This window comes from Crinia signifera, chromosome 8 (genome assembly GCF_055691185.1).
Source record: "Crinia signifera chromosome 8, ASM5569118v1, whole genome shotgun sequence".
NCBI classification, from domain to species: domain Eukaryota; kingdom Metazoa; phylum Chordata; class Amphibia; order Anura; family Myobatrachidae; genus Crinia; species Crinia signifera.
In genome coordinates, this window is record NC_139224.1 from 143362298 (window position 1) to 143376945 (window position 14648).

At 47.7% G+C, this 14648-nt stretch overlaps 1 long non-coding RNA gene and 3 other non-coding genes across 4 annotated transcripts in view; all 4 read right to left on the minus strand.

The window, feature by feature from the left end:
* Nucleotides 1-8562, minus strand: part of LOC146027118 (uncharacterized) — a 29570-nt gene extending 21008 nt beyond the window's left edge. Inside the window, exons 1-2 of the long non-coding RNA XR_014454683.1 lie at nucleotides 8433-8562; nucleotides 2101-2132 (exon numbers count right to left, since the gene is read on the minus strand). This is a non-coding gene — a long non-coding RNA (uncharacterized LOC146027118). The remainder of the gene's footprint in view (nucleotides 1-2100; nucleotides 2133-8432) is intronic.
* LOC146030093 (small nucleolar RNA SNORD47) lies at nucleotides 1954-2030 on the minus strand. The gene has a single exon (XR_014455604.1). It is a non-coding gene; the product is annotated as a small nucleolar RNA SNORD47 (small nucleolar RNA).
* Nucleotides 8545-8625, minus strand: LOC146030108 (small nucleolar RNA snR60/Z15/Z230/Z193/J17). Its single transcript, XR_014455619.1, has one exon. It is a non-coding gene; the product is annotated as a small nucleolar RNA snR60/Z15/Z230/Z193/J17 (small nucleolar RNA).
* An 835-nt stretch (nucleotides 8626-9460) lies between these two features.
* On the minus strand, nucleotides 9461-9540 carry LOC146030061 (small nucleolar RNA SNORD79). The gene has a single exon (XR_014455574.1). It is a non-coding gene; the product is annotated as a small nucleolar RNA SNORD79 (small nucleolar RNA).
* Between the last annotated feature and the right edge of the window lie 5108 nt (nucleotides 9541-14648).

Consider the following 14648-nt stretch of genomic DNA (forward strand, 5'->3'; position numbering starts at 1 on the left):
TCACTCAGCAACTTCAAGGCAGCTTTTGGTACAACCTTGAAGGGGTAAAAAAAAGACACTCTATGACACTCTATGACACTCTATGACACTCTATGACACTCTATGACACTCTATGACACTCTATGACACTCTAGCAGCACACAGGAAGTGACAAGATCCAGGAAGCATCCAGCTGCTGGCAGCACGCTACCAGCGGTGATCAGGTAAGTATCAGGCAAGGATCAGGTCAGTATATCACGACAGATTGGCACGGTGACCGCTCTGCACGCAATTCCAGACCGGAATGGCGTCTGCAGCGCAGTCACCGTTAGTTTAAATCACGCGCCCGACGGACCAATCACAGCCTTGGGGGCAAGTGGGGTGAGGTGTGGCCCCTCACACCCGGCGGTGATTGATCCCTGTGTTACCGAGCGTCTGATTCGCCGGTAACACAGGAAACCGCTGTGAATGGCTGTTCACATTGAACAGCCAATCACAGCGATCGCCGACGGGGGGGGAGGCATCGCCGCCCCCCCTGGGCATGCAGGGACAGCAGACCTGTTTAAACTGTCACCGCGTCTATAGACGCGGTGACAGTTTAAAGTCATGACGTATATATACACGTCATGTGTCGGGAAGTACATCCCGGCCATGACGTATATATACACATCAAATGTCGGGAAGGGGTTAAACATTGTCAGAAATCCCTTCTGTCTACAACTCTTGAAGAATCATCGGCTTAATGTAAGATAGACCGAGGACTAGACTTGTGTCTACATTTACTGTGACGGCCAGAAACTCCTACTGGCATCTACTGAAAACCGCCCTGTAGCTGCATTCATGAGTGACAGGCTATATGGGAGGTGCAGGCTGTATACCTGGGAATAACCCTAGGACAGAGCAGCCATCACTACCGATTAAAGCCAGAATCACTCATGTTATTTATGGTACAAAGGAAATGGGTATCATCGAAACATCCTTCCCACATGGGCTAGTCATAGCTCGGCCATACATCCAGCGCATCTGACCTTGTACTTACCACTTCTATGCGACTGACGCAAGCAGCCAGGTCCAGCTGCAAGGAAAGAAGGGGTTACACGATACAACCGATGTTTAGACAAATTATTCAGGATATCCAGAAGTGTCCTGATGCCACAGAACTATTATCAAGATATGGTTCTACTACATGATTATTAAGTCTCCTTAAACTACCAGATTTATGTTTTAGCAGGAAAAGCAATAAGCACTCACTGCATGGGGAAGAGGGTGGTAGCCTTGGCTGTAGCTCCCTGCATATTGGGGGGTTGCCAGGAAGTGCTGAGCTCTTGCAGCACTTGGCTCAGACACTGACCAGCATCATGGCACGGTTTATGGCGCACTAAGTATGCAGCCATTAGACAATGTAGATGGCCGCATTTCAAATGGAATGTTGCAGCTGGTGGATTGGCAGCCAATTATGCAAGCTGCCATAGCAGCAGTGCCTGAACAGCTGGCACTACATTAAAGGCCACTGTCCATGGATTTCATTGTTCTGTAGCCAACATGGTAGGAAGCCCAGGGGCTGACATGAAACAGTTCCAGCAGTTCAAGGAAAAAGGTCACATCCATACTATAAGGTTTTTGGCCATGCTCTCCAAGGTGCCCATACACTGTACAATTATTACCGTGCATTTGAAACTAAATCGCATGCGATGGGGACCTAGTATAAAAAGCATGGGCTACAGAGACTTTGTGCTGTGCTATAAGGATGCCCGCCTGAGCATCACAGCACCATTGTACTGTGAATGGGCACCTTTAGAAACACTTGTCAACTGCAGCCAGCCCTAACCAGAATAGACACCATGCAAGGTTAGAGATAGATTTATTGCCAGCTTTCACCACTAATACAAACAGCTGAGGCAGCATTTATTTTGTATGTATAAGAACTCTGCACGGTCACAGCGGGATACATCAGCCCCCATGTTTGTTGCTGGTTACCTCAGAAAATAAATGGAACGGTTAGGAGTATAATCAGCCTTTATCATATGGCAGAATCAGTTTCATCACTGGTCACCAGCAGACTAAACAAGGCAGATACAGACCATGCTGGTATATATAGCAAACTACTGGCAGGACACTCACCTCATGGTTCCCATCTGCTGCTCAGTCAGTACCTAGAAACAGACAAGGCTTTAGCATTGTCAGGCATGGCAGTAGCGCACGCAGGGGGTCTAAGGGCCCCAGTCTTAAAGCTGAGGGTCCCCTCTTTCCATGGGTACAAGAATTTAAAAAAAAAAAAAAAAAAAAATCGGCCCTTGGGAACTCTGACTCCAAAGCAGTGGTGCCCATCCAAGCCTGTTAATTGCTCTGCCCAGTCAGATCTTTCAGGTTCTGTCTAGCATAGAGTTTCTCTGAGGGTATATTTCAAAAGCTGGGCCTGTCCCCCTTTGACAGACACTAGAAGCTGGTCTCTTCTTTTCCCAGAACCAGAGATATCAGCCTTCCAGCAGCTGGTTACTGCTCCAGCTCCACACACCTGGTATGTCGTTTTATATTCTCGTTGGCAGATTGCTCTGCCTCCTGAACTTTGATCCCCTAGTCCAATACCATTTGGTAGGTGGAATCCTCTAGTTTTTAATTCCGTTAAAATCTAAGAAATCTATTTCTGGGAACTGGCGATATCTGCAGACAAGTAAGCTGTCCTCCCACCAGAAAATTATGAATAATAAGCCCACTCCACTACCACCCGGGGGATATCAAAGCTTCACCCACCCCTAGAGGATCGGTAGGTGCCCCAATACATTGCTATGCCCAGGGGGATGGATAGATAGATAGAACAAACGAACCGGCACTCACGTTTCCAATATTCAAAATGCCCCGGGTGCCAACGAGTAGGAGTGATGTACAGGAAAGAATGGACGTGTCACTCCAGGGGACTTAATCAGAAGGATTTAATAGAACAATGAAAATAAGCACTGGGTTTACATGTACAAAAGTCAACGTTTCGATACACGGAGGTATCTTTATCTAGACAACATGTACCAGGCAGTTAAATGCCCGCACGGCGGTGGGACCACAGATATATATAGCAGAGTATAACTTACTGACTCTGTGCGAGGCTGGCCGGCTGCGGCGCGCCCCCCTCCTGTCACCGAGGCAGGAGCGCGCACCGCTGACGTAACCCCGACCGCTGCATAGCAATGCAGCGGGTCTGGGATGGCGTCCCCAGCAACCAACCAGACTCCCCAAGCCAGGACTGAACATGAATGCCTAAACACCGGCGGCTGCAGTGAAGGCATAATAAATACAATAGCAGACAGTTCTATGCAGCAAGGGAGGGAGTCCACATGTAGCAATGGAGTCCCGTGTAAACGCACGGGCAGCGAGTGTTAGAGGCATAGCGTACAATAAAGGCAGACAGTGCTGCACGGCACTGGATCAAGTGGAGGATACATATGAATAACGGATCCACACATAATTATAAAGTCCCCAATGAGCGCACATGATGAGAACAGGATCACAGGTGTCACTCGCACCAGCAGGTTGTTAGTAGAGGTCGACATGAGTCCACGGTGGACATGCATAGATGTAGAAGGTTAAAAAGGGGGGGGCTGGACGGATGGAAATCCGCATATACCGATGAAGTCATAAGTCAGAGCACGGCATGTGCAGGGAGACAGGAATGGCCAGTGTCGGCAAGAGTATCAGCTGGAGTCGACATGTGTCCACATGCATCAAGCATGATAACAGAGGGCTAAAAGAATAGACTCCAATTGAGTCTATCATTGAGGCCATATGGTTTGACGGTCTGCAGTTTATATATCCATTTTGCCTCAAGTTTCAATAAGAGGCCATCACGGTCGCCTCCTCTTGCTAGTGTCGGTATGTGGTCGATCAATATGAATTTGATGTCGGCTACTGTGTGTCCAGCTTCAAGCCAATGCCTAGCCACCGGTTGGTCCGCTTTTTTAGTGGAAATAGCATTGTTAATGGCGGATCGGTGGAGGGCCATACGGTCACGGATCGTCCTGATGGTTTTGCCGACATAGTATTGTCGACACGGGCAAAAGAGCAGGTAGACAACGTGGGTGGTGAGGCAGGTGAGTACATGGGGAAGACATAATCAGAATGGGGGTGTTTGAAAGTTTTGCATACTACAATGTTGCGGCAAGTGGTACACTTGCTACATCGATAGCAACCTGGTTGTTTCTGTAAAAAGTGTGCTTTAGGTGGAACAATGTCAAAACCAGTGATGTCAGCATGCATTACTTTGTCTTTTATATTCTTTCCCCTTGTGTAACAAGCCATTGGCCTGATGGTTCTGAAGCAGGGCAGCGTTCTATCAGATTTGACGATAGGCCACAGAGCAGTGGTGGCTCGTTGGACGACCGGGCTGGATGTAGTGTAACATTGTTTCCAGGGCAGGGTGTCTTTGGTAGTACGCTGGGTGGGTTTGAGCAGATCTGAGCGAGACATATTGAGAATCTCGGATTGTGTGGTTTTAAGATGCTGAAGATTGTACCCCCGATGGACAAATCTGTTAACCACCGCATCAGTGCTGGCTCGAGCTGCTTCAGGTGTGCTGGAAATGCGGGCCACGTGCATAAGTTGCGACTTAGGAAGGCCGCGTTTAAGTCCTCTGGGGTGGTGGCTAGATGACAATAGGAGGGTATTGCGGTCGGTGGGTTTGGTGAATACCTCAGTAACGATTTTAGATGCACAAATGCTGACTTTCACATCCAAAAAACTGATTGACTGTGACTGTACATTGATAGTGTATTTGATGGGGGATGAGCTGGAGTTGATGGGAGTCGACATGTTGGATGAGTAGCTCAGCTGGTCCTGACCACATGAGAAACAGGTCGTCGATGAATCGGACGTACATAAGAATGTGTGGTTGTAGAAGTTGATTGTTGAGGAATTTCTCATCCTCCTCCTTGAACATAAAGATGTTGGCCAGGCTGGGTGCTACTGGGCTCCCCATAGCACACCCGCTGGTCTGTTGATAAAAACCACCATTAAAAAAGAAATAATTTCTTTCAAGGGTCAGGGTGAGCAGTTTGACGAAGAGGGCATGGTCCATGTCGCTGATGTTATTGTGCCTAAGGAATGCGGCCACTGCAGCTACCCCTGCCTGCTGGGGGATAGAGGTGTATAGGCTGCTTACATCCAAGGTGATCAGTTTGGTGTCTGCTGGCACAGAATCAAATTGTTGTAGGCGCAATAAAAAGGCTGTGGTATCTTTGATGAATGATGCTTGAACTTGAATATAGGGTTGGAGAATGATATTGAGTATTTTGGAAACAGGTATTCATGAATAACACCCTTGACCTGAAACTTGCTCAAGCCCTCAAACAGGACCACCCAGTCATCCCCCTCATCTACACGGTACCCAAAATCCATAAAAACACCACTCAACCACCTGGACGCCCCATCATATCTGCTAATAACTCTCTCTACCAACCTGTTTCCAAAATACTCGATATCATTCTCCAACCCTATATTCAAGTTCAAGCATCATTCATCAAAGATACCACAGCCTTTTTATTGCGCCTACAACAATTTGATTCTGTGCCAGCAGACACCAAACTGATCACCTTGGATGTAAGCAGCCTATACACCTCTATCCCCCAGCAGGCAGGGGTAGCTGCAGTGGCCGCATTCCTTAGGCACAATAACATCAGCGACATGGACCATGCCCTCTTCGTCAAACTGCTCACCCTGACCCTTGAAAGAAATTATTTCTTTTTTAATGGTGGTTTTTATCAACAGACCAGCGGGTGTGCTATGGGGAGCCCAGTAGCACCCAGCCTGGCCAACATCTTTATGTTCAAGGAGGAGGATGAGAAATTCCTCAACAATCAACTTCTACAACCACACATTCTTATGTACGTCCGATTCATCGACGACCTGTTTCTCATGTGGTCAGGACCAGCTGAGCTACTCATCCAACATGTCGACTCCCATCAACTCCAGCTCATCCCCCATCAAATACACTATCAATGTACAGTCACAGTCAATCAGTTTTTTGGATGTGAAAGTCAGCATTTGTGCATCTAAAATCGTTACTGAGGTATTCACCAAACCCACCGACCGCAATACCCTCCTATTGTCATCTAGCCACCACCCCAGAGGACTTAAACGCGGCCTTCCTAAGTCGCAACTTATGCACGTGGCCCGCATTTCCAGCACACCTGAAGCAGCTCGAGCCAGCACTGATGCGGTGGTTAACAGATTTGTCCATCGGGGGTACAATCTTCAGCATCTTAAAACCACACAATCCGAGATTCTCAATATGTCTCGCTCAGATCTGCTCAAACCCACCCAGCGTACTACCAAAGACACCCTGCCCTGGAAACAATGTTACACTACATCCAGCCCGGTCGTCCAACGAGCCACCACTGCTCTGTGGCCTATCGTCAAATCTGATAGAACGCTGCCCTGCTTCAGAACCATCAGGCCAATGGCTTGTTACACAAGGGGAAAGAATATAAAAGACAAAGTAATGCATGCTGACATCACTGGTTTTGACATTGTTCCACCTAAAGCACACTTTTTACAGAAACAACCAGGTTGCTATCGATGTAGCAAGTGTACCACTTGCCGCAACATTGTAGTATGCAAAACTTTCAAACACCCCCATTCTGATTATGTCTTCCCCATGTACTCACCTGCCTCACCACCCACGTTGTCTACCTGCTCTTTTGCCCGTGTCGACAATACTATGTCGGCAAAACCATCAGGACGATCCGTGACCGTATGGCCCTCCACCGATCCGCCATTAACAATGCTATTTCCACTAAAAAAGCGGACCAACCGGTGGCTAGGCATTGGCTTGAAGCTGGACACACAGTAGCCGACATCAAATTCATATTGATCGACCACATACCGACACTAGCAAGAGGAGGCGACCGTGATGGCCTCTTATTGAAACTTGAGGCAAAATGGATATATAAACTGCAGACCGTCAAACCATATGGCCTCAATGATAGACTCAATTGGAGTCTATTCTTTTAGCCCTCTGTTATCATGCTTGATGCATGTGGACACATGTCGACTCCAGCTGATACTCTTGCCGACACTGGCCATTCCTGTCTCCCTGCACATGCCGTGCTCTGACTTATGACTTCATCGGTATATGCGGATTTCCATCCGTCCAGCCCCCCCCTTTTTAACCTTCTACATCTATGCATGTCCACCGTGGACTCATGTCGACCTCTACTAACAACCTGCTGGTGCGAGTGACACCTGTGATCCTGTTCTCATCATGTGCGCTCATTGGGGACTTTATAATTATGTGTGGATCCGTTATTCATATGTATCCTCCACTTGATCCAGTGCCGTGCAGCACTGTCTGCCTTTATTGTACGCTATGCCTCTAACACTCGCTGCCCGTGCGTTTACACGGGACTCCATTGCTACATGTGGACTCCCTCCCTTGCTGCATAGAACTGTCTGCTATTGTATTTATTATGCCTTCACTGCAGCCGCCGGTGTTTAGGCATTCATGTTCAGTCCTGGCTTGGGGAGTCTGGTTGGTTGCTGGGGACGCCATCCCAGACCCGCTGCGTTGCTATGCAGCGGTCGGGGTTACGTCAGCGGTGCGCGCTCCTGCCTCGGTGACAGGAGGGGGGCGCGCCGCACCCGGCAGCCGGCCAGCCTCGCACAGAGTCAGTAAGTTATACTCTGCTATATATATCTGTGGTCCCGCCGCCGTGCGGGCATTTAACTGCCTGGTACATGTTGTCTAGATAAAGATACCTCAGTGTATCGAAACGTTGACTTTTGTACATGTAAACCCAGTGCTTATTTTCATTGTTCTATTAAATCCTTCTGATTAAGTCCCCTGGAGTGACACGTCTAATTATATATATATATATTTTTTTTTATTATTAATATACATTTAATATACATACTATCTATAAAACTTGAAACTTGAACTGACCCGGCATATACTGGGTCACCTAAGTGTCCAGCTCCGTGCTTTGCTCCGCCCCTCTGGAAACCCCCTTCTGAAAAACCTGCGTTTGCCACTGCATGGAGAGACTATACATGGCTGGATGGGAGGGGTCATGTCAGTAGTTTGGATAGTCTACATTGATAGTTCAGGTCAAACATTTCTATTGTCGCACCATCACTAACTCTGCTAAAAGCCAAAAGAAACTGGAGTCAGACTAGCAGGTTCTTTAAACGTTCATTAATGAAATCGCACAAGTCAGAGCTAATAACAAACTTCCATGGGATGGTCAAGCCTGTTACTATAAGCATCATCATACTAGACACTTGGCCATATCACGTACATAGAGCTTATGCACAATGATAGGCAGATTGGCTACATTCATTAAACAACCAGCACAATGTGTTCTGGACAGTCTTATACACCAGATGCTGGAACCAATGCAGCTTTCTACAAGACATTTAGGCAATAGTATAGTGCTTATGTACACATTAGCCATGTGCTGCGCCATACTTACTGCCAGAGGTCACAAGGCTTCACGTTGGCATCTTCTGCAGCATAGTCTGTAAATAAATATATAGGATTAGTATAAGATAACAAACACGTGGTCATTATTATAGCAATTAAATAAAACACATCAGATAGGAGCGAAAGACTAGCTCTAATCACCACGGTCCATCTGCTGAACTATGTGATCATCATTGTGTTTGGTTGGGAAGAGAAGCTATAGAGACAGCAGTCAGCTTACAGACTACATTATGGACAGCAGCTCATGTCCTACAACAGGGTATACAGGTTCCTCACCTACACCATGGTGGGTACATATTTACCATCAACCCTGGCCTCATACTAGTCACTCAGGTAGAGCATTGAATAATCAGGTAAAGTCTATAGCATTGATTCAATGCAGGGCCGCTAATATTTCACCAAGCTTTGTTTTTTTTATCTAAATGTCAACACTGTCGACATGGACACAGTTTGAAGTGCATCGCTCGCAATGCTTCCGGCACACTATTTTATTCTCCCACCACTCCCGGGCCTAGTGGATGGTAGAGCATGAAATACCGCCTGTCGGCACAAACAAAAAGTGAAAAACCCCATGTTGACCTCTTGACTGTCGACCTTGACCCATATCGACCCAATGCTTGTTGACCTAGTTGCTGTAGACCCCATGACCGTATCCCATATAGTTAATGGCATACAGGAGTGCCAATCATTAACAATGATTAATGTCTGCTGAACACAGGTCAGTTTGGCTATAAAGACAAGTAACCTGCATGTATCCGGCACCAGTGACATCACTGCACGATACCTGTGGGTGATATAGTGATATAGGCATTGGCTGGTGTGTATGGGAGCATAACTACAGGTTAAAGCAAAACTAACAATTTAGGTTACAGATGCCTATTCGGGTGTATCAGAGGGGGGATACCAACCTTATGTCTGTTATCCAGCAGCTGTTTCGCTCATTTGTAGCTAGGAGAAGAGCAATACAGTCCAGTTAGGGAAGCCTAGGCATATTCAGCATTTACTTACATTATTCTATACCGTGTCAGTACAAAAGTGCTCCCTCATCCTTATTCAGAGAGATTCCCATTGATTTATATAAATCATCATGTACAGTATATGGTAGGTTTCCTACGTCACATGGAATAAACTTACCCATAAGCCTGTGACAGAGCCGGCCTCATACTGGTACCTAAGGGGTAAAGAGGACATGTTAGGAGATGACCCAGGAATATGAGCGTGTACAGCTTAGAGTAAGTAACGCCTCAGCATTAATATAGGTGGTAAGCTATCTCGTCATCCTGGCAGTCAGGAGTAGCAAATAGGTGTCATCATAGTGGCGTTACAGAATCACTAGTCCTAGCTGTAAGATGCATCAGCCATTACTGGCATCCAGACTCGCATACTTCAGGGGTGCAGCCAAATAATCGGCGCCCCTCTGTTTATGCCAGATGAGCCAGATTACTTTAGGCAAATAGAAAAAAAAAAAACCACCAGTCACAGCTTTTATTTCAGCAATAACACCATCACAACCCAATAGCAGGGGGCATACCTCCCAACTTCTGGCCGGAGGAAATAGGGACACTCGCGCGGGCCCGAAAAGGGGGCGGGGCGTATGCAAATGAGGGCGCGGCTTATGCTAATTAGCCGCGACCTCATTTTCATACGAGAATAGACGCTGTGCGCATGCGCACAGCGTCTATTCTACTAGATTGGGGGGTCTCCCAACTGCCACCCCCCGCAGCGGGACAATGCCTGCCGCGGGTGGGACGTCGGGACAGGACCCGAAAATCGGGACTGTCCCGACGGAATCGTGACAGTTGGGAGGTATGGCAGGGGGTGTGGATAATTAGGTTGACATGCATTAGTTTCAACACTGAAGGTCGACATATGAAAAAAGTTTCTCAGGGTCATTGGGTTAACAGTGAAAAGGTCAACATGGGTTAGTCATGTTTTTTTTTAACCTGAATGTCAACATGGAAACTGCATCACTGTAACATGTCCCCTCGCCATGCTTCAGACACGGAGCCTCGCTACACTTGCCACATTATTCTATTCTCCCTACATGTCCTAATGGATGGCAGGGGATGACATACAGCCTTCCCATTTCCACCGTTTGACCCCATCAACCTTTTTCATGTGTCAATTTAAGGGCTGTCAACCTAGTGACCATATCCCATCACAGGGTAAAGAAAGCAGTGCTCAAGGCTCTTGGTGACTTAGCACATGGGGCGTACTCGTCCAAACCTCACTCAGACTTGAGAGAAGACAGACAACCCCTTACCACCAATGGTTTTGTCCAGGTGTATGCCTGGGACCAGCTGCCATCCACTAAACACCCATCACACAATAGGTATTGCCCATGCCTAATTTTGCTGGTACTCATGCAGTCACTTATTGGTGAATTTGCCAGGCATTATGACAATCTCCCACTTATCCTGCCTGGAACACCGCTCCTTCCATACCACATAAGGTCCCAGTACCCTGCAGACAGCATACTACCTGACCCTCTCCTTCAGGGAGAACATGCTCTGTTCCTGGACTTCCCTGGTAATGTATGATTGCCATCACCTGTGGTGAAACACCTTTCTTATCAATTACCTAGCTCCCCACAGGTGATGCGGAGGAGAAATAGAATGTGCCTGACCCCATCCCAGACAGCACCCCCCTTAAGCAGCAAGACTTCTGTATTCAGTGTCACTGTATGAGCTACTTTCCCACCCCAATCTATAGGTGCCCATACACATTACAATTATTGTATACAATATCACATCTTGGTTTTGTGAGAAGATGAGATGAGATCTAGCACAAAAAGTATGTGCAGCACATTCATTTTGTACTAGATCTCATCGCAAAACCGAGATGCTATGAGATGCGATATCATATACAATAAATTGTAACATGTATGGGCACCTTAAATCTCCCATTGCAAAATAATTTCTCTTCATTAGCTGAACCTGAACACAAATTAGTACATACCTCTGCACCAGTGGGAACTCTGGTCAGATCCAATATTCATAATTGACCTAACTGGAGGTATGTGGTCACTTGTTCAGCCAGCATTCTTACGATGGCTGATGATGCACAGCTCACAGCAGGAGCCTGACCAGCCTGCAGTGTTGTCCAGTGATGTGTGTCCTGGGTGTGGCAGAGAGGCTGCCCTTTATAACTCCACTGCTCACTCCCTCCCCTGAAACCCAGCCCTGGTGCCTTCCATTGGCCAACAGGGCTAGGGAGGTGTTAAAAGGGGTGGGGGCAGGTTTGTCCATCCTCCTCCCCCAGGAATTTTGAGTTATGTTCCACAAGCCACCTGGCATCCCCGGTAGCTATCTGAGGTGGCCATCAGTGTTCAGTTTTTCGCGCTCCCGTTTTCTGCCCGTAGTGATCGCTGGTCGCAGTAACATGCTCCTGCGACCAGCTGATTTCCACTACCAGGCTCCCCCAGCAGTTTCTTTTTTCATCAGCGACCATCTCTGGTTGCTGATGCAAACGAGACACCGAGCGATATATCGCTCAGCGTGAGCGATATATCGATCGGCGATATATTGCCTCGTGTGTACAGGGCTATAAAGCTATGCTCTGTGTCCCAGCACCTTGCAAACAAAAAAAAATGTTTTTATTCATCCCCATTATTTGTCCATCCTCCTCCGCCAGGAATTTTGAGTTATGTTCCACAGGCCACCTGGCATCCCTGTTACCTATCTGAGGTGGCCCTTTTGGCCTAGGGATCGCCATCAGTGTTCAGTATCGATGGATGCCAATAATGAGGAACATGTAACTGGCCATCGATATCCACATCTATGTATTGGGAAACCATTGATGGTAGCCCATCGGTGGTCATCCCTGTTCTTTCAGTGAATGGCCCACTGACCAATAACAGCCTGGGGCGGGGCTTCACAGGTGTTGGGGGCAGAGCTACACTCTGTGTCCCAGCACCTTGCAAACCCAGAAAAATATTCTGTACTATCGATAGAGGAAAACTACCTGGTTCTCTCCCATCGATGGCAAAACCATTCGACATCAGCCATAAAGCATCAATATATTGTAAGATTGCACGCTTGCGAGCAGGGCCCTCCTACCTCTATGTCGGAATTTGCTGCATTATATAAGAAACTGTAAATAAATAAATAAAATATGAGTCATCGATGGTCATTCCTATACCATGGCCATTACAGGAAGATTCCCAGCTGGTGTCCTGTATTTAGCATGCTGGCATCCTCCCCTCTGACACCCAGGACATTGCTGATATGCAGGGCCGGATTATAATGGGGGCACAAGGGGTCAGTGCCCCTGGGGCCCCCTCCACCTAGGGGCCCCCTGTGGTTGTCATGTATTTAATTTTTTTTTTTTTTTTTTTTTTTAGCAAAAGGTTTTGTGCATGGGAGTGGGGTAGTGCTGCAGCTTCACCTATCTGCCAATGATTAATGGTGCTGAGCATTGGGAGCCAAGTGTGCAGTGCATTACTGGGAGTTGACTAAGTCCCATGACACTTTGCACCAGAGGGCAGAGGCTGAGATTGGTGGAGCTCATTACATGCTTCTCAGGCCCATGTATAACAGCAGCAGCCTAGTCATGGGAGGGTTTTTAATCAGAGGCAGCACTGGGGCTGTGAGGTCTCCTACAGAGTAAGGTGCAGAGGGACAAACACAGGCTTTTCATGTGGTATGTATGTATATATATATATATATATATATATGTATGTATATATATATAGATATATATATCCCCTGAAGTTACCCATTGACCAAGTTTATACTGCCTTTACTCTGTGTTTTGACAGTGTAATATTCCCCATGCAGTTTGCGGCCAGTAATGACAAGTGTAAGGAGGCCCCCCTGTCTAAAGTGCCCCGGGCCCCCCGAAGGCTTAATCTGGCACTGCTGATATGGAGGTATGAGCAGGGAGGATATGCTATGCGTGTAGTGTAGGAACGGACATTGCATCACAATGGTTCACATGTTTTTGCTCCGATGGCAGTGGTTTAACCATTCATTAGCTGCATTCCAATGTTTGCCACCATCAAACAAATGGCCAATATTTGATGGTGTTGCGCAGGTCCAGTCCCCAGGCCCATCCCCAGCCAGCCATACTGTAGATGTTTGCAAATGCACAAACTAGGCTCTATTTCAGCATGTGCAAATCATTATCATATAAAAAAAAAAATTATATATATTTTTTCAATTGGATTCTTTTTATGGTGGATGCCCAGCCATCAATTATTAGGCTTCCAATGTCCATCCCTAGGCATGTGGTGCGAGTCTGTCTGCTTTGAACAATCAGCAATACACCTGCACAAACTGACAGTAACCTGGGAAACGGGCAGCAGGATACAGGCTGGTGGAGAACCTTTTCCTGTGCAAATGAACCTCACAAGCTGCAGATCATCAGACCCATATCAGCGGATAGAGCCACAACCTGGGAATTACTAGTTGCCCAAACACCTCAATTACAATTTGTGTGTCATTTATGTATACAATTCTTATTTTAACCTGTATTTGTATTTACACATCTGCAGTGTGGGTGCATCTAGACATTGCATACTATATGAGCCCATATTCAGGGCCGGATTTAGAGGTCAGGCCGCCCCTAGGCACAAATTTTTGGGCCGCCCCCTGGACCCAGAAGGAGGACCCTTTTGAAATTTTTAAAATAGGTCAGAGTGGAGGGAGCTCAAGAGGGCTGCTCCCCGGGGTTACCTCTTCCACTTGTCCAGGACACCGCGCTCCTCCTCTGCAGCAGTCACCGGTGGGCAGGGAGAGGGCCGAGACTCCCGGGCGGCAGCAGCGGTGGCAGGCACCGGTAGCCCGGACACCGCACTCCTCCTCCACAGCAGTCCCCAGCAGGCAGGGAGAGGGCAGAAATATCCGGGCGGCAGCAATAGCGGTGTTGGCGGGCACCAGCAGCCCAGACACTGTGATCCTCTGCTGCAGCAGCAGTCATCGGCAGGCAGGGAGAGGGTTGAGACATCCTGGTGGTGGCAGCAGTAGAGCAAGCTAAGAGCCGGTTAACACACCCTAACAGGGCTGAGGGAGGATGCTGCAGCCCATAGTGCGCCCAGGCCAACACTTTAGGAAGCACCGCAGCCCGCTGACGCCGAGGTGTTGTAGACTGACGGGATGATGAGCCGTGTGGCGCTCCGTGCAGCTGCACAGCTCGTCCCCCGTAAAAACTTCCCTGCTGGCTGCCGCCCTTAATATGTGCCGCCCCTAGGCCTGTGGCAAATCTG